The sequence below is a fragment of the Piliocolobus tephrosceles genome, chromosome 15 (genome assembly GCF_002776525.5).
Source record: "Piliocolobus tephrosceles isolate RC106 chromosome 15, ASM277652v3, whole genome shotgun sequence".
Taxonomy (NCBI): Eukaryota; Metazoa; Chordata; class Mammalia; order Primates; family Cercopithecidae; genus Piliocolobus; species Piliocolobus tephrosceles.
In genome coordinates this window covers 44,706,223-44,732,568 of record NC_045448.1, presented here as the reverse complement: position 1 = coordinate 44,732,568, position 26,346 = coordinate 44,706,223, and the positions used below count along the sequence as shown (strand labels likewise).

Sequence of the window (26,346 nt, the reverse complement as noted above, 5' to 3'; positions counted from 1 at the left end):
ACATTTAAGTGATACATATAATGCTCTCTACAAACACATATCTCTGCTTCAAAATATGTTCCAATGGAAAAGTTTATGTCACTGTTTGTTTACTAACACATGTATAGAGGGAAAAAGTTCAATTTCCACCAGTAGAAGGAAGCAATCTATTTCACCATGAGTCTGGAACAGCTTTAACAAGTCTGAGATACACAATAGCAGCAATTTCAACTTTGCTAGCACTCTATCATGCTGAAGCATCTCACGGTGCTTTGTAATAGCTTTAAGAGTTCATCTATCCTATTGGTTCAATAGTTAAAAATCAGTTCCGTATCACTTTCATTATATTTGGCCCAAAAACAGGTTAGTAAAGTAGTGGTACCTGTTTATTTTTTAGACATCGTTATAAAATAAGAATAGACAACACGGAAAGAAGTATCATATGGGAGGTATATACTGGACTACCTTTCCTCCAAAAGCTGGAGCCTATCTTCCCCTTTTAATATTCAACCTTCAACACTTCAGCATTGTCTCTTCAGCATGACATGTTCTAAGACATTCTTCCCACTCACATGTGTCACGAATATGCACTCACTTGATTTCATCTGGGTACGTCTACCTAGCTAAGCCCCATCCATCAGAAATACACATCATCATCAGGTAGTTAAGGACACTTGTACTCTGGAGAATACAGAATATCATTTACCTTCATGACCTACAGGTTGGAGTGGGAGAGAAGTGGCTTTTCCACACATCTTCGGTTTTTAGAAAACTCTGCAAAGGGAAGCAGCTTAAGGTAGGGATTTGGGGGTTTTTCTAGAGGTAATTAGAGTAAACAATTGAGTTGACTAATTTTTCAAAAGTCTGTTTTTATCTGTAAGAATACACAGTAGATTCATGCTTTCTATTGTCACATTGGATTATTCCTCCTACTTTCACAGCAGCTGTTTTAGAAGTGACCTTTAGCAAACGTTATGTGTTTTATTTTCAAAAATAATATTGCAGAAATCACATTAATGTACAACATATCTTGAAGGTGTACAGAAACCAATAAAGTCAGTAATATATAAAGAATAACGCAAATAGTTGTGCCACATGGCAGGCAATGACCACCCATAATGGCTCCTTCCTTGATGATTCTCCATGACTAGAACGACCAGAGAGACAAGACTTGCATTTTTGGCTAACAATAATGCCAAAAAGTACAAAATGTTCTTGAAAAAAAAAGTGTTTTTGTTTTCCTTTTCTATACTCCTACATTATCTCTCCTCCAAAATTGAGTAGTAGAGGAAGATCTGTAGCATTTCCTCAATTTCCCCACACTATCCCTACCCCCTAAGCCCCACAAAACACTGGCTGGCACCAGAGCCAAGATGGGTAGGTAATTTGTTAAGTGAAAAGGAAAACTAACTGGTTTCTCCAAGAAAAGCAAAATAAAAAAATTCAAGTGTATGGAGACGGCGTATTGAAAAATCACAGTGTAAAACATCATTCACTTTAGGAAACAAATTAATTAAACTGCTAAATGTCAAACAAGACCCCTTATTATTCATGTCAGTGAAATTTCAACTCGGTAATAGGTGTGATAGAGATGTCACCTAATTGTTGATGATCTTTCTAACTAAATTGTTCTCACACAGTAGCATCAGGGCCTTGAGAGATGAAATATTTATGGCTGTCAAAATCTTTCTCTTAGGGTTACCAATTTGGCCTGTAACTTGAGGATACTGCCGCTTTCCACTTTGTTCCCATTACACCTTTCAATACTTTCTGATTACTTGGAGATTGCAAAAAGGCTGGACAGTCCTCACTATAGGCTTCAGGTTAAAATAAGAAGCACCACTCCCTGTTGAGATAGTGACAGAGGTATTAGAGAGTTCTGTGCAAAAAGAAAACCATCTTTTTGACTTCGGTTTCTGTTCCTTCAGAATAAAATCCCATACTTACAATAGCACACCCCTTGAAAATTACAAGAGTCTGCTGAACAATTTAGCAATGAAAAATTATTCTTGTATTTTATCCAACATATTGCATTAATTCTTAAGTTGCTCATAAAACATATTAATCAAAATTGAAGACTTCTTTTTAGACACAGATTGTTTCCAGACACAGTGTATCCTCTCTGACACATTTTTGCATTGTCTTCATTCAAAAAAAATTTTTTGAAACAATTATTTTTGGTCACTTTAACAAATGCTTTTAGTTTTCAAAAGAATGTGATGATAGTTCCTGGTTTTTTTAAAGGAAATATTAATCAGAAACTTGATTAACAAACGCTCATGCACATTTATAATATAATAATAATTTAATTCTCAAAATGATGATTCAAGCTCTTCAAAATCACAAGAAGACCAGACAGGGTGGCTCATGCCTGTAATCCCAGCACTTTGGGAGGCTGAGACAGGTTGATCATTTGAGGGCAGGAGTTCGAAACCAACCTGACCAACATGGTGAAACCCCATCTCTACCAAAAGTACAAAAATTAGCTGGACATGATGGCACATGCCTGTAATCCCAGCTACTCAGGAGGCTGAGGCAGGAGAACCGCTCGAACCCAGGAAGCGGGGGTTGCAGTGAGCTGAGATTGTGCCATGGTACTCCAGCCTGGGCGACAGGGCGAGACTCCATCTCAAAAAAAAGAAAAAAAATCACAAGAAGCTTCCTTAATTAGAAAGATTAAACTATATTTAAAATAATCTTATGTTTTTAAGTATTTTAAAAATAGTATTTAATAATACTTTTCTTGAAAGATCATATAATTAAAATTAAACATATAGAGCTTTTCTAAATATTCAAGGGTAATGAGTTAATAGTATATCTCTTTATAGCTATCCCAAATACAATTATTTTGATATTTAGAGAGGCAATCCTAAATATATTTAGAGAGGGACAAAATTTTTTAACCTTTGGAGAAAAAAGGAAGCTTCCTTTAGTTATATTCACTAGGCAGTAAAGACAAACCTCCCCTTCATCCATGTCCTCTGTCCCCTGAATCACACTATCTAGCTAAGACTCAAGCCCAGATCAAAAGAAACCAACAAAAATTAAACTAGAAAATGCATGCTAAAAATAATTTAACTGCATGGCTTCCCCCTGGCCTAACACTGTGGCATTTACTTCATTAAGTGTTTCTAAAAAACTCGCAGTGGGAAAGGTACTTAATTTATTTACTGCATGAGTCTAACGAGAACTGTGAAAGAAATTTCAAGTAAACTGGCATGGTTTGGAGCAGGATTACTGGAACATTTGATGTTTCATATGAGGCGCTCTTTTTCGCCCATCAGCCCCCCTGGTGCATTTCACCATAAGCAATGAAACAATTTTGTTTGGCTTCTAGTATATATTTCCTGACAGAACTTTGGTAATAATGAGAAGTTCTCAAAAAATAAAAATAAAATTAAAAAAATAGCAAAGAAACTTGCTTCTCCGGGACTCTCGTTCTTTAGACTTGTTCTTTCTCATAAATAGAAGCCACTGCTTGTGCTCTCCCAGTTCATGTATCCCAGCAATGTCTTGACAGTCTTAGACTACAAACAGGTAAAGGGACTAAAAACCAAGTAGCCACAGACTAAAGCTGGTATCTTTACTTTCTGCTTTCTCAGAGGAGTTGGACAAAGAAGAAAACAGAGCTAGCAACCCCTAACTTGTCTTTTCACCTAAACTTCCATTAGTTCTTCCCAGCTGTCTACTACAAATTTCAACATGTGCTGTAGTTTTAAACTCAGAATTTCTAAAACCAAAATGATAATCCTTCTTCCCAAACCAGTTCCCCCTCCCAAATCACTGACTCACTCATTGGTGCCATGGTTACTCCCATTTTTCAAGGTCATATCTTTGATTCATGTAACAGAGTAAGTCCTCCAATTTCAGATTTTCCCGAGAAGTAAGATATCTGTGACTGACAGGTGAATGAATTGCCTATTCCATTGATCATTTACCTCCCCTAGTCCCATCTGTTCTAGGATATTCCACAGAGGTTACAGATACCCTTACCGGAGCCTGAAGAGCTACCTTTGCCAGATTGTAAGCATTTTGACCAAGTTTGACAAGTCCCTTTACAGCCAAATCCAAAGTTCTACCTAACTCCTCCCAGTCTCACTGAAAAGCCTCTACTAGTGACCAGAGCCACTCTCCCAAAAAGCTTTCAGACACCAAAGCCAGCACTAATCCGGCAGTAGATCAAACCCTCCCTTATGGAAATTCAGAACACAAATGAGGCTCCAGTTACTTCTAGGTAAAATCTTTGTGGATAATATTATGATGTTAATCCTAAAACTTCTGTATTTCCCTAGCCACTGGCTTCTCCTATCCCTTAAAGTTAAAACATAGAGATTAAGACACAAAAGTATATCACGTCAGCTTTATTTGCCTGTTGGCCTGATACAAATAAGTAAGTGGTCTACACAGGATTACCCAACTTCTCAGAGGCTATGCAGTTCCCTTGCTCGTAAATATACCAAGTTGTCATTTGTCCCATCCCATAAGTCATAGCAGCCATATCCTATGATTTATGAGTATCCATCATATTCCTTTTATACATACTTAATTATCTTAAAATATTCAGGAAGGATATGGGGAAGAATCTAGGCATGAATATCATTGCTATAGCAACAACCGTTGCATATAATTGACCTTGCATTTTATCTTTCAAAAGTTTCTCCTATTAATGTAGTCATTCAAACCTACTTACTCTATCTACCATGTGTCAGGCCCTAGTCTAGGAGCTGGAAACAGAGCAGTGAACAAGACAGAAAAGGTCCTTGCTCTCATGGCATTTACAGTCTCAATAGTTCTTCCTTGGCCTTTCTTGTCATCTCAGCATCCTTTGTTTTGGAATTGGACGTCCTTGATCAATCCGTGTGGCCTTCCCTCTTTTGCCTTTCTGCCTAGTACAAACTAGCCACCGTAAACCAATGTCCACCTGCTCCCAAAGCAAAGAAGCACTAGGCTTGGTTAGTTCTTTGAGAGCAAAAAGCTTGGGCAAACTTGAGACACTCTGAGCTCCCTATATCATGCCATACTAAAAATGCTTCATTCAATAGGCTCACCTCTCTGTCAGGCCCTGCATCTAGTCAGTCACCAAGGTCTGGCAGAAGGTATTTTTCCTACATTATCTGGTATAAACATTAAGTTTTATCTTACTCCTAAACACATTTCCCCTTCTTAGATATAGGTCTTAGCCCTGGACAATTAATTCAGATTCTTCACCTCCTCTAATGATGCTTTTCCTGCTGGCCTCTATATAACCATTCACCTTCTGAATTCTCTAAGCACTGAAGGATTTCCTTTCTTCTTTTTTTTTTTTTTTTTTGAGACAGGATCTTGCTCTGCCACCCAGGCTGGAGTACAGTGGCGCAATCTCGACTCATTGCAAACTCCACCTCCCAAGCCCAAGTGATTCTCGCGCCTCAGCCTCCCAAGTAGCTGAAACTACCATGCCCAGCTAATTTTTACATTTTTTTTGTAGAGACGGGGTTTCATCATGTTGCCCAGGCTGGTCTTGAACTCCTGGGCTCAAGCAATCTCCCCACCTTGGCCTTCCAAAGTGCTGTGATTACAGGTGTGAGCCACCGTTCCTGGCCAGGATTTCCTTAGTAATTTTTTCTCTTCTTTATTGGAAGTTGGGGGAAATGTCTGCCCAGATTTTATGGCACACTGCTCTACGTCAGAATAAGTCAACGTCCATAGTGATTGAAGATGTCCTTTCCAGTGCTCCTACCCAAGAAGGGAAAGAGAAGTAAGCTCTGTGGGCTATGATTAAAAGAAGGCACATTTGGAACTGGCCTATGGTCCTGAGAGGAGCTCTCCTTGCTTGGGTACCAAGAACTTGAAACATCTTTCTTAAGTTTCATAGTCCAAACATGGGAAGGAGCTTATCATATTAAAGCATCCATAAACAGGATAATAAAAATTTAAAAACAACTAGGAATAGAGATAAAGTATATCAGACACTATCCTAGTTGATGCAATGGAATAGCAAATTTAGCTCTGACCTTACTAGCAGTCATAGTGTACTGGAAACATAATTTGTTCATCTGTTAATTCATTAATTCTACAACAGTTATTGAGTTACTACTATGTACTAGTCACACTCCTATGTTCCAGTCCCCCTCTCCTTTGGCCATTCTCTAATTCTGTGTGAAGAATAAGGTATTGGGTGGGTGGGGGTGGATACAGGAAGGTCTTTCAGTGGGGTAATTTGGCTGTCTGCAGTAGGCCACACAGAAGAGCGGCCTGAGGGCATTTCTCCCTCTCCATGGCTTGGAAATTGCGATCAATAGCTAGTAGAGATGTGAAAATAAACACATACAGCAAATTAGCAAAGCTCTCATCAGAATGTTTTATTACCAAAGCTCTCATTAGAATGTTTTTTAATTCCATGAAAATGCATGACTGCTGGTGAATAAGATTAACACCAAATGTAATTACACAGATTTTTTGTTTTTGTTTTCCTGAACTGGCCTCATACATACAGATGGGGGACAGCATACATCATATCATTCCAAGCTCTTCAGGAGATCCTAGGAATACTGACATTTATTTTATTTGCTTTGAGAACGGAAGTCGGTTTGCATTTATCTTAAGGAAAAAACATTGAAAATATAAATCAAATAAAAATTTAATTTTAAGCAAGTATAATGAAGTCCATTGTGAGTTGACAATACATCATGTCTTTCAAAATTTCATACAGATTTAGGTATAGATATTTTGATGTTGTCTTTAACAACCAGCTGGCCTTCCAATAGAGAAGAAGTACTAGCTTTAATTTATTGTAGTTTAGAAACATCATACAGGAATTGAGAAAGTAAAAAAAGTAGGAGACTCTTGAAAGACTAGCAATAATGAAAGGGTAGGAAAAATTGTTCTTTAAATTTAGGTACACGTAGGTCAGAAGAAGAGGTATACTGTCAAAATGAGATAAATGAAAGTACAATTTTGTGCCATGTGTAAAATACATCCATAAAAGCTAGATAATAATAATAATGGCTGCCACTCATTGAACGCTTACAACCCGCCAGGTGCTATGCTAAGTGCTTTATGTGTTTTCTTATTTCATCCCTACAGCAAACCTATTATTTATTAGCCTCAGTTGATAAAGAAAATGAGAAACAGAAAGGTAAACTTATTTGTCCAAAGTCAAAATGTTGGCTAAGGAGAGGAACTAGTAACTTTGTGCCCCTTTTTCATCTTGTGTACAAAATTACATAGACATGGTCAAGCATCAGATAATATTGTCCTGCAAGGTAGTGGCAGCCTGGAGTCTGAGTTCCTCGGGAAGTGGTAGCAGCAGTGACTACAAGTGCCATGGCTGACGTAAGGAAGATGCAACAGGAAGAACAATTTCACTGTGCACTCCTTCCTCCACCCACAAGCACAGAAAGTTCTCAGAACATTTTCATTCATACCTTGTTGTTCTAAAGTCTGAAATTACAAGGAGCTACAAGAGGGACAGCCTAGGTAAGCGCAAAGTACACTAACATTAGAAGATGGGGGGTGGGGAGAGTAAGCAGGTTAGACAGATTGGTTTGCAGTATTATTAAATAGGGTGGTCAAGGAGGTCTCACTAACAAGGTCAAATTGGTGTAAACACTTGAAGTGAGGGACCCAACCAAAAGATAAAATCTGAGGGAAGAACAGTCCAGGAGGAGGAAACAGCTGGAGGGAGCAAGAGCCCCAGATGGTTTTAGGAGGCAGATCTCTCAGCCCTCAGTTGAAGTACCTTTTTACTTTCAGATAATTTACAAAACTACAATGTAATGATTAAGAATGTAGGACATGAAATACTAGTCAGCCATAAAAAGAAATGAAATAGGTTGGGCATGGTGGCTCACATCTTTAATCCCAACACTTTGGGAGACTGAGGCAGGCAGATTGCCTGAGACCAGGAGTTTGAGACCAGCCTGGCTAACATGGTGATACTCCGTCTTTAATAAAAATACAAAAATTAGCCAGGCGTGTTGGTGCACACCTGTAGTCCCAGCTACTCGAGTGGCTGAGGCATAAGAATTGCTTGAACCTAGTAGGCGGAGGTTGCAGTGAGCCGAGATGGTGCCAAACTGCACCCCAGCCTGCGTGACGGAGTGAGACTCCGTCTCAAAAAAAAAAAAAAGAAAAAGGAGTGAAATAATGTCCTTTGAAGCAACTTGGATGGAGCTAGAGGCCATTATTCTAAGTGAAGTAACTCAGGAATGGAAAACTAAATATCATATGTTGTCACTTAAAAGTGGGAGCTAAGCTATGGGGACGAAAAGGCATAAGATTGATATAATGGGCCAGGCACAGTGGCTCACGCCTGTAATCCCAGCACTTTGGAAGGCCAAGGCGGACAGATCACTTGAGGTCAGGAGCTCAAGACCAACCTGGCCAACATGGTGAAACCTCGCCTCCACTAAAAATACAAAAATTAGCTGAGCATGGTGGCATATGCCTGTAATCCCAGCTACTTGGGGGGCTGAGGCAGGAGAATCACTTGAAGGGGGTGGAGCGTGCAGTGAGTAGAAGTCGTGCCACTAAACTCCAGCCTGGGCAACAGAGTAAGACTCCATCTCAAAAAAAAATACAAAAAAAAAAGTGATAGAATGGACTTTGGGGACTCGAGGAGGAAGGTTGAGAGGGAGGTGAGGGATAAAAGACTACATACTGGATACAGTGTATACTGTTCAGGTGATGGGAACACTAAAATCTCAGAAATGACCACTAAAGAACTTATCCACATGATGAAAAACCACCTGTACCCCAAAAAGTATTGAAATAAAGTTTTTTAAAAAGAATGTAGGCCACAGAATCAGTGGAATGTAAAATCTGAAAGGGAAAGTATAATGAGAAATGCGATAGTTGTATAGTCTCAAAGTATCTCCCAACAAGATATTTATTAATATTAATTAGAAAGGGGAAAATAGTAGTGTTGTAATGGAGGATCCTAGGATCCACCACTTCAGCCAAGTGATCAAGGTGAACATTACCAGTTATTGAGTCATGTTAGAATCATGTAGCCCCAGTATGATTCACCGAGAAGGAGCACATCACTTCTGTATTATTCTAGTCGAAACTTTAAAATCTCAATGTAATCATGAGAAGACATCAGATGAACTCAAATTAACAGACATTCTACAAAATAATTGACTAGTACTCTTTAAAGTATCAAGGCCATGAAAGACAGAAAGACTAAGGAATTACCACAGATTTAAAGAGACTAAAATAAAATGACAGCTAAATGCAGTATGTGCTCTTGGATTGGATCATGGACCAGAAAAAGGATATTAATAGAAAAACTAAAATTCTGGTGAAATTTGAATAAGCTCTGTAGAGCAGTTAACAGTATCAATGTCAATTTTGAGATTTCAATAATTATTATATGGTAATGTAAGATGTTAACATTCAGGGAAGCCAGGGAAAAGTATTTGAGAACTGTCGTAGTCCATTTTCTATTGCTATAACAGAATACCTGAGCCTGGGTAATTTATAAAGAAAAAAGATTTATTTTGATTCACAGTTCTGGAGACTGGGAAGCCCAAGATTGGGTGGCCCCATCTGGTTGGTTTCTGGTGAAAGTCTTGTCCCACGTTGTAACATAGCACAGAAGCCAAAAAGGAAGTGGGCAAAACACAAAGGGTAGCCTCACTTTATAACAACTTGCTCTCTTGGTACTAATTCAATTCCACAATAGCGACAACTCACTCACTCCCATGAGAATTAACCAAGTCCTGCAAGAGCAGCCTTAATCTCTCTTAACCACCTTAAGGCCCCACCTCCCAACACTGCCATACCAGGGACCCTATTTCCAACACATTAATTCTGGTGACATACTCAAACCACAGCAGGAATTATACTTATCTTAAAACTTTTATTTGGTGGCCGGGCGCGGTGGCTCAAGCCTGTAATCCCAGCACTTTGGGAGGCCGAGACGGGCGGATCACAAGGTCAGGAGATCAAGACCATTCTGGCTAACATGGTGAAACCCCGTCTCTACTAAAAAATACAAAAAACTAGCCGGGCGAGGTGGCGGGCGCCTGTAGTCCCAGCTACTCGGGAGGCTAAGGCAGGAGAATGGCGTGAACCCAGGAGGCGGAGCTTGCAGTGAGCCAGGATCCGGCCACTACACTCCAGCCTGGGTGACAGAGCGAGACTCCGTCTCAAAAAAAAAAAAAAAAAAAAAAACTTTTATTTGGGAGGCCGAGGTGGGAAGATTGCTTGAGCTCAGGAGTTCAAGACCAGCCTGGGCAACATGGTGAAACCCCGTCTCTACAAAAAACACAAAAAATTGGCCGGGCATGGTGGCATGTGCTTGTAGTCCCAGCTACTTAGAAGGCTGAGGTGGGAAGATCACTTGATCCAGGTGGCGGAGGTTACAATGAGCCAAGATAACTGCACTCTAGCCTGGATGACACAGAGAGACCCTGACTCAAAACAAAACAAGACAAAAAAACAAAAACAAAAAAAAACCTTTTTTTTGGTAATAGTCTAAAATAACTAAAAGTTAAAAACAAAGAAAAATAATTAGGCTATTGGAGACAGTTCACTGAGCTGAAACCCTGGCTGAGCTGAAACCCTGGCTCAGTCCCTCATTAGCTCTTGTCACCTTCTGTGCTTCAGTGTTCTCACAATAAAGCTACAGGAATTTGAGACACACAATTTTTTTTTTCTTTTGAGATGGGGTCTTGATCTGTCATCCAGCCTGGAGTATAGTGGCATGATCTTGACTCACTGCAACCTTCACCTGTCAGGTTCAAGCAATTCTCCTGTCTCAGCCTCCCGAGTAGCTGGGACTACAAGTGCCTGCCACCACATCCGGAAAATTTTTGTATTTTTAGTAGAGACAGGGTTTCACCATATTGGTCAAGCTGGTCTGGAACTCGTGACCTCAGGTGATCCACCCACCTCGGCCTCCTGGAGTGCTGGGATTACAGGCGTGAGCCACTGCACCCAGCCAGGACATACAATTTAAGACATACAAGTTATATCATATTTTTTCCACTGCCTTTAACATAATAATATAGAAACTGAGAAGGATATTCTATCCAGATTACTTATATATATATCATAGGATTATTTACCTAAAAAAAAAAAAATCCCATAGAAAGTTATTCAATCTATTTAGGCCAAACTTTCTTTCTTTCTTTTTTTTTTTTTACAGCAAGTCTTCTCATTTTTATTACTCAAAAAAGTTTCATTTTTTTATTTAGCTTTCTGACTCTGTGCTTGTGCCTTCAACACTTTCACAACGATTTTCTGCTCCTCGATAAGGAAAGCATGCTTGATCCTGTCACGAACACATTTAGCACACATGGAACCACCATAGGCCCTGCTGACATGTTTCTTTGTTTTGGACAATCTCATAAGAACTTTAGGTCTTACAGCACGAACCCCTCGAAGTCTGCCTGGGCACACACCACATGCAGATTTTGGTGCTTTCCCAACCTTCTTGGTATAAAGGTAAACAATTCTATTACCAGGGGTTCGGGACAGCCTAGTTTTGTTAGAGGCTGTATTGTAGGAAAGCCTACGTCGGTATGTCAAACGCTGGACCATTCTGAGTGCCTGATGACAACGTCCCCCCAAACTTTCATTTTACTACATGTCTTACATATACACATACATATTCCTTTGGGATAAGGTGAACAGCCACAGTACTGGAACCTCTAGGTGGATGTCTACAATGGTCTCTTATAAGATGTTCACAACCTTTGAGTGTGAGGGAAGGAAAGAAACATGCTTTCATTGTGCATGAAAGCTCAGAATTTTTAAGCACTGTAGTAGGGGACTCCCTTCCTGTGACTGGTTCTATACTATAAGTATATGGCCTACTCACTCCCTTGCTGTGACTGGCTATATGCAAACCAGATAAACCTAAGGTGCTAATGCCACAGGATCAATACCTAGATATTTGCTCTGCTATTCCCCACCAATGTGGCCATAGGTTTACATTTATGCAAACTAGGCCACTCTCGTGTTGATGCTGAATAAGACACTGTGATTCTCCCTAGGATCTAGAATCAATCACAATCGATACACTACTTCACTCTATACCAGTGCTACTCAAAACAGGGTCTACCTATGCCAGTCCTTAAAGTCACTGTTACTCGTTCAAGACAAGGTAATTACATTAAAGTACTCAGAAACTTTTCACATTACTACTACGTTTTTATTTTATGAAAGTCTCAGCCCATAAGTGCTAAACATTTAAACACATGCATAAAAGTCTTTTACTACAGATAGTTTGAGAAACACTGTTCTGGAACGGTGCTACTCAAAGTTTGATGTCTAGGCTGCCAATGAATTGTTTGTTGCCAGTTTGTGCTGAGGTAAGTTTCTTGCATCAGAATGCAGATCATTAAGCACATTGTTTAGTTCCGCTGACAATTTTTTCACAGCATGACTTTCTTGATGAAGGAAGCAGTAAGTTGATTTAATTCTGGTACAAGCTGCTTAACTCTTCTCCGTCTAGTGCTTTGAGTAGCACTGCTCTACTTCATCAGTAAAATGGGGATAATGACAGGACCTATCACAAAGGGATGTTAAACATTAAACTTAATGTAACATGTAGGGTGCTTATAAACAGAACTAAATAAATGTGAATAATTATTACTTTTACTATTATCACAACAGGATTTCTAAAATGATGAGGAGATCACTGCAAATAGAAAACAGACAAGAAAAAATGAGATGAAACCAAGGTCAGTACAAAAAAGGCATACTACATGGTACAGTACACCAATTAGAAGTAGGCCACAAATTTGGTTCAGTGCTTTTTTGCAGTCAATAAAAAGGAGAAAATGTGATGTGTTCCATGACGCATACTATCCATAAGATTTTTTTTTAATAAGTGCTCCAAAGAAGTACAACCAATCCTGGTTCTGAGTGAAGGTCACTAAAGATTTAAGGTCTGAGTTTCAAAATTGAAATTAAACCTACTTTGCCTTTGCCTCCAATTTGTAATGACAAAAAGAATTTACTGAAGCAAGGTAGAAGTTCTAACAGACTTGCTATAGAAGAAAATTTAGCCATTAATCTGTCATTTCAGTCAAAGCTAAGCTCATTAATAACTTCTATTCAGCTCCAAACTGCCTTCAATTTTTCTATTCCTTTCTGATAAGGACACACATATTCAAATTAAAAAAAAAAAAAAGATTGCACAAATTTTATGAATTCCAAAATGAACAGGTAAATAATATTGAAGATAAGAATATTCTTGTAGGCACTACCTTTCTAAATGCCTTGTGAGCTTTTCGAATTAAAACGTTTTAAAGAGTATGTTTGCCATTCTGTCACATAGTCATTTTTATAAACATTTCAAATTTGAAGATTTTTTGATCAGCATAAATTTGCAAGATAAAAATGATACCTTGATTATTTAAAGTAATATTAGCTAACACATTTTGAAATATGACAAAAAGCAAGAACGGTTTAAACAGAGTTAATTTTGAAAGAAAATTAGTCAGTAAAGCACACTTATTACAGAAATCCAATTTGGTATAAGGAGATGGATTTCTTGAACTATATTTATGCCATGTGAAATATCTCATGTTATTATTCATTATTAGCACTAAAAATCTGGGTTTACCAGTATCTGTATTTATAGAGTCCCCCTACAGTGAGAAATGGTGTTCATTTCTGTCCCACCAGAACATAATCAGGATTTTAATGTATCAATCCCAAAAGATAAAGAATAAATTATACAGATATTGACTAAAACCAACCACTACTATCCTCAGATGTTTAAAAAAGTATAATCAGAAAGAAATATGAAAAATAACTTACATATTTAAATGAAAATCACTGAAAACTGTCTCACATACAAGGAAGAGAATCACCCCTTTATCTTTATTTACAAAATCCTTAAGGCATGAGAAAAATTCTCAAATAGAAATAAATATACTGTGTAGAAGGGATGAGGTATACAAGTAGTCTTCAACTAATTCTCCTTGAATTTCAACTTTCCTTATTTCACTTTTATACCCCTACCACTTAGCTTAGGAGCACTTACCATCTGCTCCTTCTTTCCTTGAAACAAACACAGATTTAAACTTCTAGTTTCACAGGGTGTGGTGGCTCATGCCTGTAATGCCAGCACTTTGGGAGGCCAAGGTGGAATGAATTTTTTGAGCCCAGGAGTTCGAGATCAGCCTGAGCAATGTGGTGAAATCCTGTCTCTACAAAAAATACAAAAATTAGCCAGGCATGGTGGTGCACAGCCACTTGGGAGGCTGAGCTGGGAGGATACTTGAACCCGGGAGGAGGAGGTTGCAGTGAGCCAAGATCATACCACTGTACTTTAGCCTAGGTGACAGAGCCAGACTCTGTCTCAAATAAATAAATGAATAAAAGTGAATAAACTCCTTGTTTCTCCTCAATGTAATAGGAACAAGCTCACATTTTAAAAAGGAAGTACAGTTGACTCTTGGACAACAGGGATTTGAACTGCACGGGTCCACTTACACATGGATTTTCTTCCGCCTCTACCACCCCGAGACAGCAAAACCAACTCCTCCTTTTCCACCTTCTCCACCTCAGCCTACTCAATGGTAAGATGATGAGGATGAAGACCTTTATGATAAAGAATAGAGCAACTGGACATCAGCCAAAAAGTGAATCTCCACCAAAAACTTGCACCTTATATAAAAAATTAACTCAAACTGGATCACAGACTTAATGTAGAAAGTAAAACTATAAAACTTTTAGATAAAAACAGAAGAAAAGTTTTCAGGACCTAGAGCTACAAAACTAGTTCTTACAATTGATGCCAAAAGCACAACCCACAAAGAAAAATAAATTGGACTTCATCAAAATTAAAAGCCTTTGCTCAGCAAAAGACCCCATTAAGCAGATGAAGAGTAGCTGCAGACTAAGAGAAAACATTTGCAAACTACTGCATATCCAACAAAAGAGTAGCATGCAGAATATACTTACAAATTCTCTAAACTCAATTATTAAAAAAAAAAAAATTAGAAAGTGGGTGCTTTAGTTTCGATATGGTTTGTTTGACCCCTCCAAATCTCATGTTGAAATCTGATCCCCAATGTTGGAGGTGGGGCCTAACGCGAGGTGTTTGGTTCACAGGGATGGGATCATTCACAAATGGCTTGGTGGCATCCTTGCAGTAATAAGTGAGTTCTTGGTCTATTAGATCCAGTGAGAGCTAGTTGTGAAAAAGAGCCTGGCACCTCTCCTCCCACACCTCAGCACATGACCTCTGTGCACACTGGCCCCCCTTTGCCTTCTGTCATGAGTGGAAGCAGCTGGGGGCCATCACCAGAAGCAGATGCTGGTGCCACGCTTCTTGTACATGCTGTAAAACCATGAGCCAAATAAACCTCTTTTCTTTATAAATTACCCAGCCTCAGATATTCCTGCATAGCAACAAAAAACGAGACTAACACAATGGGCAAAACACATGAACAGGTATTTCTCAAAAAAGGATATACGGATGGAAAATAAACACATTAAGAGATCTTTGACACCATCAGCCATTAAGGAAATGCAAATTAAAACCATAATGAGATATCACCATACATCTATTAAAATGGCTAAAATAAAAATAACAGCAACACCAAAGGCTGGCAAGGAGGCAGAGAAACTCAAAGGCCCCACCTCAATTCTGCCCTTGTAAGAGGTATAGGAAATTGAACAAACCCATAGACACAAAAAATCAGGAATAAGCACATCATTGGCATCCATTAAACGGTTGTTAAACAAACAAACTACATTTGTCTAAAGCTAAATATTCACTTTTATGGAATCATAAGGTAAGCCAATTATGAGCTCTCAAAAAGCTCATTTTGAATAAAGAATTAAACATAAATTCAAAAATATCTATAAATACTTGAAATCTGAACTAATACAACATATGACCCTAAAGGGAGCACCCTAAATTAAGTCTGGACTAAGTCCTAAGTCATTTGAGCAGTGTATCTTATCTTCTAGAATACTAGGGGAAGATAGGGAATTAAGGCAAGGGTGGGACTGGCCATAACACAGATGAGTTCTGGGTTGTGTTATGGTCTGAATGCCTGCATCCCTCAAAATTGATATGTTGAAACCCTAAAACCTAATGTGATGGTATTTGAAGATAGGGCCTTTGGGAAGTAATAAGGCTTAGAGAAGGTCATGAAGATGGGGCCTTCATAATAGCATCCGTGCCCTTAAAAAAAGAGGAGACAACTCTCTCTACCCCTTCCCCTTTCTTTCTCTCTCTCTCTCAGCACCCCCTCTTCCCCTCTCTCCTTTCCTCTCTCTTTCTCTCTCTCTTGCCACAACTAAATTCATCAAGGAAAAGCCACGTAAGAACATAAGGAAAAGACAGCCCTTCTAAGACAAGCCAGGAGATGAACTCAGCAAGAACAGAATCTGGGGGCACCTTGATCTCAGATTTCCCAGCCTCCAAAAGGGTGAGAAATAGATTTCTGTTGTTTAAGCCAACCAGTCTAGGGTATTTTGTCATAAGAGCCTAAGCTCTAAGAACAGGGTGCTTGAAACTACAAGTCTGTCCACTGGGTTTGGACAGACTTCATGTGAACAAATGAGGAAGCCTAGAAGCGATTTTTTTTTTCTCTTTTTCTCAGTTTGTTGCATGTATCATCTTTGGGCTGAGAATTCTGATAGGAATATTTTAAGATTTTCATCTCAAAGGTCCTCTTCCCTTTTATCTGTCCACCAAAGTTTAGTCTAAAACTTCTATGACATCTCAAGCCTGCTGTAATTTATCTTTTCTCTCTGAAAACTGATACTGTTAACTTTTTCACGTATCTTATAACTTAATATTAATCTGCCTTGCTGATAGTGTGTCATATGTGGTTATCTGATTTCCCAATAGACCATCAATATCTTAGGACAAGGCAATCTCTTTTATATATTCTATCCTCTTTACTCTTACTTTCCCTCACACTCCTGCAAGCAATGATTTAGATATGCAAAGTTTCTAACAAAGGTAGGTCAGAAGTACTTCCATTGTTTGCTTTTGGGCCAAACCTGAACGACACAAGCAGGAGAGAGGTTAAATTTCTGGAAAAAAAAAATTGGTTATTACACTAACAAAAGAAATATGGAATATGGGAAAGAGTTTTTTAAAATAATGAAATAAGCTTTTTTTTTTTAATAGACTTTAGTTGTTTGTTTCCTTTTTTTGGTAAGAAAAATAACACGGAACAGAATAAAAATGCCCTCTTCATAATATAACAAGCAAGCATTTGGCTATAATATATGCTAATAAAACTGTGACAAAGAATTACATATAGCACAGGACAGATCAGTAGTCATCATCACAAAAACTAAAAATAATTAGATGAGTTAAAAATGTTTTCTATCCCCCAAATTACAGATCCTATTAATATATAATATTTTCCTTTAATTGGCTAAGAATAAGGAACTATAATATATTTTATTATGGATCGTAATTATTGAATAGTTTTACTTTCTCTCTTCTAAAATCAGCTTTCCTTAAGGGACAGTTGAAATCTCATATTATTAAATCTTGAAGGTGGATATGCATGCTGGGCTCTCAGTGTTCTTTTTCCTTTAAAATAAGTACTTTTATGAACCAGCTTGAAATATTATCGAAACCCAGGTCCAACAATCAAGATGGTATGTCTTGAAATGCTCTTCTCTAAAAAGCTAAGTTAAAATTCTAATTAAAATGGCAAACCAGATCAAGGCAAGACATTATCAAGCATTATCAATTTAATGGTGATTAGTGCATCAGATTAATTTGTGGAGAATGGACACAGTGGGACTGAAATGAAGCACTGGCCATTTTTAAAGAAAGTGAAAGGGTACAAGGGCATGGGAGGTAGGGAAGGCTTGAAGTGCAGGAAGGGAAAAGGAAAAAGAGAGCAGACCTGGAATGACAGAGACAAGGATACTAACCAGTCACAGGGCACACAAGAGCACAGGGCAGGGGTTAGGGGAGAGATGAAACAATTCAAATCTAAGTTGGGAAACACTAATGATAAATGTGTATTTATTCGGTAATTTTTGTTTTTTTTTTTAAGACAGAGTCTCAACTCTGTTGCCCAGGCTGAAGTGTAATGGTGCGATCTCGGCTCACTGCACCCTCCGCCCCCTGGGTTCAAGTAATTCTCCTGCCTCAGCCTCCTGAGTAGTTGGGATTACAGGCACCTGCCACCATGGCCAGCTAATATTTTGTATTTTTTGTGGAGACAGGTTTCACCATGTTGGCCAGGCTGGGATTACATGTGTGAGCCACTGTGCCTGGCCTATTTGATTATTTTTGCCCGAGGCAAGACTTACATAGCCTTTACATTTTCTCTTTTTGTTGTTTTGCTTTTTTGTTTTTGTTGTATCATTTTCTTCTTGTTTCGCCTCCAACCCACCCCCCTACTCTATTGCCCAGGTTGGAATGCCGTGATGTAATTATAGCTCACTGCAACCTTCAACTCCAACTCCTGGGCTCAAGCGAAACTTCTGCCTCAGCCTCCTGCTGGGACTACAAGCACAAGCCACCATGCCCAGCTCCTTTACGTTTTCTAATGTTACGTCCTAATTCAAACATTCGAACTGCACCTATAAACTTATAAAAACATTCCCTGAGTAGACCCAGTGTTTCAATTTGTCCAAGTCCTTTATTAATTAATTTTTATAGGACAAAAGATACACAAATTCATTTAACAGGTATACATGAGGGACTTCACAATGAAGACCCAACCTCCCAATGAGTTAGGAGATAGGAGATAGGAAACTTAAATTCCACAAGTCTCTTTCTTCACTCCTGCTCCAAATTACAGCTCTACATTCTAGTAGAAACATGTAGCATTTAAAATAGACCCTTGCAAAATTGTGATGGGACATATCTCCATTGTTCCTTTATACTCTCTGGCACACACATAATGTACAGTCAACAACAGTTCTATCTCACCCAATGAAAGTGTTTAATAGCAATAGAGTGTCAATGCTTTCTCAAAAGAAAGATACCACACATGGCTATAAATAAAAGTAAATAAAATACTGAATTAGTCTTGAATTGAAGGAAAAAAACGACCGTTGCAGAAAGAAAAAGAACACTGCCATATATTTGTATATAAAAATTAAGATTTGTCATAGGTATGTATATAAATTATTCACATTGGATATATAAATATATATTATGCAAACTGAAGTTAGTACTAAATACAAATCTCTGGGAAAACAAACAAACAAACGAATATATCAGATTTTTTTAAAAAGCTAAGAAATTGCTAATAAAATATTCTCTCTATATCTTTGATCTTTGGTGAATTTGAGGCTGGGCATGGTGACTCATGCTTGTAATCCCAGCACTTTGGGAGGCCAAAGTGGGAGGATCATTTGAGGTTCAACATGGTAAAACCCCATCTCTACTAAAAATACAAAAATTAGCTGGGTGTGGTGGTGCGTGCCTATAATCCCAGTTACTCGGGAGGCTGAGGCAGGAGAATCGTTTGAAACCAAGAGGCAAAGGTTACAGCGAGCCAAAATTGTGCCACTGCACTCCAGCCTGGGCAATAAAGCAAGACTCCAAAAAAAAAAAAAAAAAGAATCTGAGAAAAGGGCAAAATGTGGAAATGATGGAAAATTGAGTCAACTAATATGTGATAAAACAAAGTAATAAATTCATAGAATTTAACATTTATAATAACTTGGGTCAAATTTTTATGATCTAATCAACGTAAATATATAAATTCTCTTTATATTGCCTTATTTTAAAAAGTTGTTTTTTTCTACAATAATCCAGGAAAAAATTAATCTCATAAACTGGATGACTACAACAAAAATCTTTGAAATAATTATAAATATCAAGGAATTTTAAATTACAGCACAAAAATGTTTTTCAAAGAATAATGTTTTTGAAGTCTGATAGTTCTTACTTCAACATGTTTTAAATAAGATAAGTTCAAAAGAGTTCTAAAAAGTGAGGCTAATTCAAAATGTATCACAGATTTAACTGTATATTTATAGTCTGATATGGAAAAACTTCAGTAGATAGCGTAAAATCTACTTAGATACTGTAAAACTCTAGTGAGAACTAGATTAATGATACTCTACAGACATGTAAGGACAGTTTTGAACTTATATTCTGTGGTTCTGTGCTTATATTTTTAGTCAACAGTTTTGCAGGATATTGTCCTTTTCATGTATTTTAATATTTTCATCAAGTGAATCTTGTACTTACTTCTTGAAGCTATTTAAAATGAAGAGTGAAATTTCATAAGTCTAGAATAGATAATAAATATGTACATGAAATTCAACTAAAGTATTGTTCCAGTACATAGTACAAAGCTTTTTATACTCAATTCAACCCCAGGTGTAAAGCCAATGTTATCTCTATGAATGAAACATGGAAAGACTAATCCTGTGTAAGAACTACGACCATTCAAAAGTATCACAAAACAGATTTTACTCAGTGCTATTGTGCCAAAAGCCTTTCATGTGAGACTCCTACAAAATTCTCGTGGTTCCACAACACAGAAATCATAAACAGTCACACTTCAGAACCTCATGTTCACTCAACTGGAAGATCTGGGATACCCTGAGTAATATTAGAAGAATTTCATCAATGCTCACCAGACTTGTCATAGGACAAGTACCAAAGAACAGTGAATTCCTGTTTTGTTGTAAGGACATGAGATAATAATGTGTGATCTCTATGATTCACAATAAGAATTTAAAAGACGTACAATAAAATTATAAAGACAAATTCCCATTTTGTAAGAATTGTACTTATTTTTTAGTATGTCCTTCACACTAGAGAGCAATTACAAAGTATGATATGAATACACTAGAACTTGAGCCTGACTATATTCAAAGCTTCAATTAATTTTAAGTGATCAAACAACTGCACTGCCAAGAGACAAGAAACCATAGGTCTTTTACATGATCCTTCAAAGTAATAGACAGAAAAGAGGTCACTCTCCAAGGTCAGCATATGCACTGCTAGAAACATTCAAGTAAAGTACCTCAAATAAATGGCTGCAGACACTTCTAAAGACAGTCCTTGTTAGCATGATTCAAATAATACAAGTTCCTCCGTATATCTGCCTATTCTTGAGGATAAATGATTAGACGTATTATATTTTCTTAAAGAAATCAAAGAATTCATTTTTTAAAAAAAGATTGAACATAGGTCACTCATTTCAGAACTGCAACTGGTCTTAAGTAATAAGGTCTCTTACAATAAAAGAGGTTTTGCAAATATCATCTGTATTTTTACCCTCATATATATAGTGCCCACACTATGCCAACCCAAATGGGAGATATCTGATTATATACTTGAGAGAAATCCCTCCCCCATCCCCTGCCATTAACACAAAATTCAAGACTTGAAAGTGCTCAGGATAATTTGGTTATTTCCAACAATCAAAAGAGACCAATCTCATTTGGGAATATTGGCCAATAATTAAGGAGATATCAGTTGCCTTAGCAACAGATTCCTTCCCAAACAAGCACTGTTTTCATTCTGCAGCCTTTAGCCAAAAGGGGAATTAAATCACTGAAATCAACAATTCCTTTGTTTAGCAAACAGAACAGCTTTCCAGGTCTCAAGAAAACAGCCCCCTCGCAGTTGGTCCAGTATTGCCCAAGGTAGCAGTTGTTTAGTTGAATAAGCCAACCTCTTGAATTACAGGATTTTATCATCAAAACCACTGCTAACAGAACTGCTAGCTTTTGCCAAAGAAACATGACAAAAGAAAGAGCATCTCCTAAGTGATACTAATGAATATATTTAGCTACACACATCTTAACCTTACATAGAGAATGTACATGTGTGTTGATGTAGCTCCTCATATTTGCTCTAGCAAAGGATTAGTCAACCTACTCTGTTAATAAATAGCTTGCTTTACTTCAGTTTCTCAGTGTAAGAGCCAATCTCATATTAGACAATTTAAAAAGTATTTGACATGGGTCAACACTAAAACTGAGAAACTGAATAGCTACATTTCTACATGTTCATATAACTGGCCAGCTCTACAACATGAAGTCATGTCACTGCATGAAAGCTATCTAGAGAGGTTAAGCATTGCTCATTTTCTAATAAATAGTAATAATAAATAAATAAAGGCTACGATGGGTCTCTCTCAATAGACACACACTTGAACTCTAAAGAGCTCCCCAGGGTAAAAATATAAAGGAAACAAGCATCAAACTCTTGCACAAAATGCTTATATCCCAACTACACTCCATGATCACTGATGTCTTTATTTCAGACTATCTCCATAATGAATGACCTTACCTTTCCAGTCTTACTCTACCACAACATTCCACTTTACAGACCTACTCCCTACCCCACACAGGTCCCCCCACTTCCCCGCTGGCCCGGGCTCCAGATTCCTCTTCTGGTAGGAAGACTTCACCCTGTCCGGATGCCGGGCAGGTGTCTGAATTGCTCCCCATGTCGGGATCCAGCTCTGATGCCCACTTGGTCTTTGCCTTTCTCGCTCTTCTGCGGCTGCCTATAGCCCTTCATATACTATCTGTCTGTCTCTCTCTCTCTCTTTTTGCCTGGTTCCTTAATTTTTTTTAATTACAGGGATAATACACGCTCCTCAAAATAAAATCAAATAATAAGGAGGCATAAAAATTTTAAAAAAGAAAAGATCCCTGTTTAGAGGTTTATTCCCCCAAAAGAACAATTAATAATTTGGTATGTAACTTTCAGGTATATCTTTACTACATCTATACAAATATGTTTGCTTTTTTACAAAATGGGATTTTTTTTTACTCTCTCTTTTGTCATGCCTACATAAAAAAAGATTTAGAAAAATGAAATATGAAAGAATGAATTTCCTGAATCCATCCCACTACACATACTGAACTGTACACATTCATTTTTATTTCTTATCCCAAGTACTTTCTTCCGACCCTGGCTAGTAAAAGAACAATGTACTTTTCCATTTATGAAAAATGAACACTGTCCAATCTATACTATTTATTTTTCTGACAATAAAGAATAAACATACACAAAATATTTCTAGTGAAATAGTGATGTCTAGTTATCTTTCAACATTTCCAATATTAATTGAGGTAAAATACTCAATCAGCTAATAAAATTTTTGGAGATGTATGAAATCAGTTTTCTAATTTACTCTGGATACTTTAAAACTATATTTGCCTTTAATTTTGTCACATTTTTAACAAAAGAACAATAACTAATATACTGTAGCTATGAATAATAAATGAAGATATCCTCCCACTTCCAATTTAAAAACCCCTAAATGTCCAAGGTCTTTGACTAGCAGATTATTTCGGCCAAAGGTTGACATTTAACTTCTAAGTCCACTGTTACACTAAAAATGCAACAAATGATCCCAACAAAACACACTGCCAGCAGCTCTAAAGGTTTTTACCTACAAGTAAATCAGTGTATCAGAGTCCCCAGACACCTACACATTAGACTTAAACACCCAGTAGAACTAAGCATTTCTATTACCGTGGATTACCATTATTCATTTAAACTTCGTTTTCCAAGCCCAAAACTGGAACACTACATTTGTGACTACACATTTATCATGATGAAGAGAGAGAATTCAAAGTCATATTCCCTTAGGAACGTAGAAGACGACCAGATATTAATTAACTCTACCTAAAAGGCTTGGTTATCTCATGTTCAGAACTGAAAAGCAAGGATATTCATCTCTCATCATCAGCTAATATTTACTGTGTGCCTGCAGGGCATATGTACAAGTCACCTACAAGGATGAGCTCTAAAAACTCTATTAGTCAAAAGTGGAAAATCCTTTTGTTACTCTATGAAACATACCTTAAATGTGGCAATACTCTGCTGAGTTCTACTTACAAATACAGAATAAATAGGATGCCTGTGTTTCTTTGAATCGGTAGGGAGTGTTTACCTTTAACCTTCACTCCCTAGACAACAGCTGTTCTTCTCTTCAAGTATTGACAATATTGTGCAATAGTATCGGAAAAATATGACTACTGAATATGCTTTGTTGTTATAAGACAGTAAGGGATCAATTCATTTAAAAAGCCCTGATTTATTCCAGAGGAAAAGTACAATAATGCTGGTTAAATTAATAGTCAAATCTTTAGGTTGGTCAATATAAAGGATAGTGTGAAATTGTACTGAGGACTTTTACAATAGAAATCTGAAAAGCTTCAAATGCTTTGGCATTTTACAAATTATTAACTTGGGTATGGCCTAGTGCAACCATGACCTTATTCTGAATGCAGGAGGGAAAAAACTAAATCCTCTGTATTTAAGGGTTATTCATTGTTCTTTACTTTGAGTTACTAGGTATTAGATTTCATAAGAAGGTAAGAGATTCTGCCAAAGACATGTGATTATACATGGAAGAAACTGAATATAATAAAAATGAAACTGGATCTACTCAAAAGCAACCCAATAGAAGGAGGATAAAACTTTTAGCTGGTCCTGTTCACTGGTGGCTTTCTTTGTGGGCTCATAATGCGGAACAAGAAATGTACATCCCACTGCTGGAGCTACACTGTGACAGCTGCTAAAGAATGGAGCCTGACTAGAGATTTCAGCCTGGGTCCAAATCTCCCTTGCTCATGTAACTTGCCAACAACTAGTAGTAAGAATTGTTTCCAACTGACATCCTTGGCCACCAATAAAGGACAGTATTAACATTAACACTACAAAAGCTTTTAGAAACCCAAAGTTTCTAAAAGGTTATCAGAATTGTGATGACATTTCTAATAATATTTTTTCATGATTTTTTTTCACATATTACAAAACTGCAATGAATTTTTAAAAATTTTAAAACTTCTAATCAGTCCTCAAAATAAATATCAGTTATTGGTTGTGCACAGTGGCTCACATCTTTAATCCCAGCACTTTGGTAGACCAAGGCAGGTGGATTGCTTGAGGCCAGGAGTTCAAGACCAGCCTGGGCAACATAGCAAGATCCTCACCACTACCAAAAATATTTTAAAAATTAGCTGGGCAGGTGGCATGCACCTGTAGTCCAAGCTACTCAGGAGGCTGAGGCAGGAGGATTGCTTAAGCTCAGGAGTTCAAGGCTACAGTGACCTATGATCACGCTACCATTCTAGCCTGGGTGACAGAGCAAGAACCTGTCTAAAAATAAAAATCAATTATTTCAGAAAGACTGCAGAGGCATTTATTTCTTTAAAAAAGTAGTGAGATTATTTTCAAACCTAAATATATTGCTCATTTTATTACATGGATGTGGACATAATTAGGGTCTATCCATCATCACTCTACACCTGATGTTCATTCAACAGATACTTCCTGAGCAACTACTGTGTAAGATGGATGAGAAAACTAAGCCAAGTAAGATACAGTACCTGCCTTGAAAGAGCTCACGGACTAGTGAGGATGTGCTAAGCACAGTGCTCTGATTACTTGAGCTTCACAGAGTGGCAGGCACCTAACCCAACAAGGACAGGTGGTGAGAGGTCAGAGAAAGCTTCCTGGGGATGTTTTTAATTTTTCTAATTTACTAATTATAAATTCTATCTAAACCTTACCTGTCATAATGGAGTCTCTCTTTCCTATACTAATTGGTAGGTTTTAACTAACTCTAACCTGTGTTATTTAAAAGAATCCACGTTCTCTTGGTAAAATTTAAGATCCTAAAGAAAAAGGGCTTTAAAAAATACTTCCTCATTAATTTAAAAACAATCCAACACTTTGAATTGCATCTTAGCACTGAAAATGTTTCCATTTTTAGGTCTTAGTTTTTTATGTTATTAACATTTCACATTCCGTATGACCATTATCCCTTAGCAACAATTTTAAAATTTGGATCAAATTCTAGAGAATGAGAGTATCTCATTTTTGTACATAAACAGAGGGAAGAGGAGGAAAAAAAGTGAGGTGGTCTCTCTCTTTTGCCCACCTAAAACATAAAAGAAATACATTAAAATACCACTCACAAAATTTCAAGAGGACACAATTCAAAGGATAATAATAAATGCAAGTCACCAAGAGTTGACATTTCCATGACCTAAGCTTGTTGTATGCGGTACCTCCCGTTCATGTCTACTGACATCCAAGAGTAAACCCTAAGGGAGTTGTTTTGAGTGAGGGTTTCTGTATGTCTCTTTGAATAGGAATACAAAGTGACAGAAAAATAACTCAAAATTGCTATAAAATGAATGGTATTTCCAAATGCACAGGCAAACAACATGCACTTTAATGTAACACATTTCTTCTTATTTGGCAGTAAGTTAAAACATATGTTGTTTGAAGTTTATATAAAATGGATGAAAAGGTGTTATTTGTGTTAAAAATGAAACCAAATTACTAAGTGGTTTAAAATCCATGGCTTTTATTATCCAAATGTAGCCAGTTAAAAGTAATGTCACTTGAAGAGTAAAAATAAATTAGGGTTAACAGTTACTGGTTTGCTTATTTTTTTGATGAAGGAAATAAACAAAGTAAAATCCTTCAAA

General features: G+C 37.4%; 1 protein-coding gene and 1 pseudogene across 4 annotated transcripts in view; both read right to left on the bottom strand.

Annotated features, from left to right (window-relative positions):
• The window catches only part of CAMKMT (calmodulin-lysine N-methyltransferase), a 416,779-nt gene that overhangs the window by 253,329 nt on the left and 137,104 nt on the right, over positions 1 to 26,346 (bottom strand). The gene's annotated exons all lie outside the window — the stretch shown is intronic.
• Positions 11,097 to 11,534, bottom strand: LOC111550402 (annotated as a pseudogene). Its single transcript, XR_002734024.3, has one exon. The product of XR_002734024.3 is annotated as a 60S ribosomal protein L34 pseudogene (transcript).